Below are 5,146 nucleotides of genomic sequence, written 5' to 3'. Positions count from 1 at the left end.
TGCTGAACCCCATGAGAACAGTAATAGTGAGGGAGCTGGAGTATTGCACTGTTTTGGCTCTATGGAAAAAAAAAAATATGTATGCAGGTAGTGCAGTTAAATAATACATACAGGACTGCGTACATAGGATTGTGTACACATGAGGTGCAAAAGGAAATAGTGAACAGAAACTATATACAGATGGATATGTACATGGCTAGTGTGAGGTGGTAGCCAGAGGAGTGAGGGTTACTTCCACCCAAACATACAAAGCCCACCTTAGCTATCGCCAAGGAAACCATCCTCTCAAACTGGAAAACTGAACAAACCACCAACATCATACAGTGGCTGAACTTTCTCTCAGAACATATAGACAGAAAAAAACCCGCCTCTGTATAAACAAAAGTCTCTTTTGGTAACCTGGACCCAGTTTATCGGCAAGCTAAATCTTAATTTTGATTTTGCCTGTTAGCGAATGCCACTAAACGAACCCCATCCCCATACACAGACTTATTACACATGCACTCATACATGTCATATCTGTTACATCTAATCACAATATTGTCTCACATTATATCTATCCAAACACCTACCCACCACCTCAGCCATCAATATGGCTCATTAACACAGGAACACACACGCACATACAGACAGACACACACACGCACACACATACACACACAAAAAAAATACCCACTTACATACAAGCGCAGCAGAAAATAAAATCCGAGACCAACATGCCTTGTTTTTTGGGTTTTTTTTGTAAGTAATGTCTTATTGTTAACTACTTGTATTGCACTAAAACATTTTAATTATGTATTTTTTTTCAAGTTCCTTTATGTAATTCCTCCTTATCAATCTCACATCAACCCGGCAGACGATTCTCTGCAAAGTTTCTTTCAGTGGAACTGAACTGTTTTTCTGAAAAAAAAAAACAATAAGAGAACAGAAGTAAACAACAAGTAAACACCTTCCATTTTCACAATGGATTGGTTCCACGTCTGAATTTTGTTATTTGGGTTGAGATCTGGTGACTGCCGATGCCACAGCATATGATTTGTGTCATTTTCATAATCAACAAACCCTTCAGTGACCCCTCCGAGTGTCCCACGGACACCAACACAAACCACTCAAAACAACTTTTTCCTCTAATTTCACCCAAATAACTCAGAATCATCCCTGTTAGCCTCATCAGCTTTTATAATTTGATATAAGCATGAAATGATTCTCTCAGAGCAGTGGTGGAGAGTTACACAATAATGTAACATGTCTGGCCTACACCCAGGATACGAACTCGAGCAGCAGGCTCATCACAGGGCTGACATTCATGTCAGAAGCAGTTTCAGTCATGATTCCTGTGGACAGCGACTTAGAATGTCAGCACCTTGCCAATACCAACACACACGCCTATCAGAGGGTGATTAAAAAAAAAAGAAGGAATGTTTTACGATAAATGGCACATGAATTTACCTTTTAATGCACTTCAACAAACTGCTTTATTTCTAAATACTGAAAATATCCAGATATAAGCTGTCAAGAGATAGTTTGCTGAATTGTTTGTCTGCAGGCCTCCTCAGCCCCAGATTGTTTAAGACATTATCTCTTAATGATACTGACATAAGTTGTTTTTCTGTTGCAGTCAATGAGAGGTTTGTGTAAAGAGGAGGACTATGCATTTCTGGAAACGTCACAAAGGACGACCGAAGAAAAGACAGAAAGAGCTGCAGCTTTGGAGGACGAATGGAGAGACAAGAAGGAGGAGAGGGTATGAGATACGGAAGAGTTGTTAAGTATGAAAAGCTCTAATATTAAATCCTGCTTATATGATGTGTATGAATGTTAACCCAGTATCATGGCAACGCATGAAAAAGACACACCGGTCCACTATCACATGAAACGTGAAATAACCACGCTTAGGCCTGTTTAGGCATGACAGTGACATGTTTTGTAAGTGTGAAACTTACAGAAACGTAAATGTCATGTGATGCAGGATCATGTGACAAAGGTCCCGCAACAGAAGCAACAAAGGACATGTTTTGGCTGTATTAGAAGGCAGAGGAGGCGTGGCTTGGTGGCATTAGTCACAGACTACCATGCGACGTGGGACGATGAGGTTCGAATCCAGGAGGTGTTAATGGTTTTGTTGAGTTGTTTTATGCTTCTGAATCACAACCATGTGTTAATTGTCCGGTAAGTCACATGGCTCTACGCATGCAGTAGGTTTCAAAAAGCGTGGCTATTAATGTTTTGCTGTGATAGCGGGTCGCGAATATTTCTAAATGTGCGTGTGTGTGTTTTAGGTCCGCCGGCGATTGGAGAGGGAGCAGCAAGAAAAAGACAGACTGAGAGAAATAGAGGAGAGCAAGAAGGTGAATACACACACACACACACACATACACACACACACACACACACACATACACACACACACACACACACACACACACACACACACACACACACACACAAGATAAACACTCTACAAGTCTGTACATCTGTAAAACCAAAATGTTTTCACTTTCAACCTTTGGCGTAACATGAACAGCTCAGTCTCAACAGCTCACACCTGTCTGATCTACAGGCTTGCTAATGCATGCATACATACATACACACACACACACACACACACACACACACACATGCATGCGTGTCTTTTTAAAGACATTCATTGACATCATGCATTCCCTAACCTAGTTCCAATCTCAACCCTCAAACAGCCTTTTCTGTCCTCGTAACGATAGTAATACAGATACATCCACGGGTTGAACGCAGCAGCCAAGCAGTAGTTACTGAAGCTGATTGGTGTGATGACAGATCGCTCGAGCTGTCAGCACCGTTTACTGGAAGCCAGGGGCTGAAGGAAAGAAAACACTATATTTAATTTTTTCTTTCATCAGAAGAATGTTTTTCATAACGTGTCTTTTTTTTTTTTCCCCCATCAACATTTCTGAAAAGGTCCCAACCTAAGGATTTTATGTGAAAAGTATATTAAGTTTTTCGCAATTAGCAAATGTCCAACTCAGTTGTCTTTCCATTTATGTTTCCCCTGGTTAATCTTTTCTGTGAACGGCGCTCGTTATTCACATCGAAAGACTTTAACGTTTGGTGAGAGCAGGATTTTACAATCAGTCTAATGGAAAAAGCAGGCTGAACAATCAGGCAGGCAAGCAGCAGTGTGGTGCTGGATCAATGAGTGCTAATTTACCGTCGAGGTTCTCTTCATCGATCACGGCGAAATCTGATTCACTGCCATGGAAATGATAAACCGGCAAGCACAAATCTGGTCCTCTGTCAAGACTGCAGGGGCTCTCATCCTCTTTGAGCCGTGCACACGCGCGCGCACGCACGCGCACACACACACACACACACATACACACACACACACACACACACACACACACACACACGCACACGCACAGAGATGCCAAAACAGATGGACATCCTCATGGACATGGAATGCACACGTACACAAAACAGCTGCGGATGCTTTGAGCTTTGAGCGTGTTAGGTCGACAAGAAATGTGGGCTGCTGCTGTTGTCAGTGTTTCCGCTCCCCTACAAAAAATAACCTTTTACCCTCATACAGAGGACAGCAAGTCTCACCTCAGTGTGGAATGTAAAGTCCGCTGAGCCCCAACTTAACCCCTGACACACATCAACACTGCAGAATCACACATGGACTCTGGCTTATGAGGATGATCTTTGACACCCAAAAATGCACAAATATACATACAGCTGATGAAGACCTGAACCCAAACGCACACCCAGTCACCTCTGAACCAGCGTTAGTCTGGATATAAGCTCGCGCTCACTCACCGCTGCAACGCCACGCCCGAACCAGACGAATACCAGACACACTAAAATGTTTGCAACTCAATATTAAGGTTGGAGAGAGCGACTCCGTCACCCAAATTACAACAAATTAGACCAAACTAGCCAGGCAGAGTGACTTAATGTATGCATGAGTGCATTTTACAGACAAGTACGGTCTTCCAAGACGTTCCTGGTTTTGAGGCTAAACCAACCTATTTCAGTTGGACTGTTAACACTGCTGGCACAGTGAACAATAGTAATCAGGAAAGGCATTTTTCTTTAACGGCTTTGGCCCAAAGACTTGCATTAGCATCTGGCATCAACTTTAACTTTTAAAGATAAAGACCTAATGCAGTTGAAGACATGGCAGTAGTTACAGCAATATATTTTCTTTTTTGCCCACTTTACCTTCTTATTCATCTCGACTAAATTACCTTTTTGTACTTTAACCTACACTGAGCTGCAGGCATTTCATTTGCACCATCCTGTCCACACATATGTCACATCTGCATCATAGCCCCTGAAGGCAGAGAAACGTCTGCATTTTTTCCAGCCAGCAAAGTTATTTCCATTGCAAACCTGGCAACCAAATTCAGGGTGTGAAGTGTGGCATTTCAGCTGCCATTTCATACCACTATGGATGGCACTGAGCAGAGTTTCTAAGAAGGCTCAAAGCCTTACATACATCTGCACTTCTATACCAGACTCCATTAAAGAATCTGTCAGTTCTTTGGGCCATCTCTTGTCTTTAGTTTGAAAGTGTAAAATTCAATGAACAGTAGTTTGATGCACTTAACCCACTGGAGCCAGCTGATATTTTCTGAAAACTCTTTAAATATGACAAATGAGATGTTTTATTTATCTCTGAAAACTTCAAGTATTGTGCATGGTAGCTGCACTGTCCCAGCTAACTGAAAACAGCGCCATTGTCAGTGTTATAAAGTGATGCTTCTGCTTTTCCCACTGTTAGAAGTCTAAAGTCTGCAGTGAAAAGTGTGTCGCCGACTGAAGCAGCCGAATCAATTCTATGTGAGTAGCTAAGGAGTAATAGCACACTGTGGAAAATACTCGCCTTGCACTGAAATAGCCAATTAAGTAAAAGTAATTACAATCAGAAAAATGTAAAATGTTAACAGTAAAAGTACTTAAAATGAATGTGATGAGCTAATTTTAAGTATTGCAAAGATTCCTTAAATAATGACAAATGCTGTCACAACTACTCACAACCTTATAGTGACACCTTGAAAATCCCTGCTCAGTCCAATCAATGGCCCAAACTTTTAAATTATTAAACAATTAGAATTATTTACATGTTTAAAATGACAAGCAGTAGTAGTGCTGAAGTGACAAACCA

General features: G+C 41.4%; 1 long non-coding RNA gene across 1 annotated transcript in view; it reads left to right on the top strand.

Moving 5' to 3' along the window:
• Positions 1 to 2,079: 2,079 nt before the first annotated feature.
• Positions 2,080 to 5,146, top strand: part of LOC138202514 (uncharacterized) — a 6,157-nt gene continuing 3,090 nt past the window's right edge. The window contains exons 1-2 of the long non-coding RNA XR_011178646.1: positions 2,080 to 2,169; positions 2,280 to 2,348. This is a non-coding gene — a long non-coding RNA (uncharacterized lncRNA). The remainder of the gene's footprint in view (positions 2,170 to 2,279; positions 2,349 to 5,146) is intronic.

Source organism: Embiotoca jacksoni, unplaced genomic scaffold (assembly GCF_022577435.1).
Source record: "Embiotoca jacksoni isolate LCO1_2020_lvr unplaced genomic scaffold, fEmbJac1.0.p SCAF_21, whole genome shotgun sequence".
In the NCBI taxonomy this organism is placed as follows: Eukaryota; Metazoa; Chordata; class Actinopteri; family Embiotocidae; genus Embiotoca; species Embiotoca jacksoni.
This window is presented reverse-complemented; position numbering and strand designations above follow the sequence as displayed.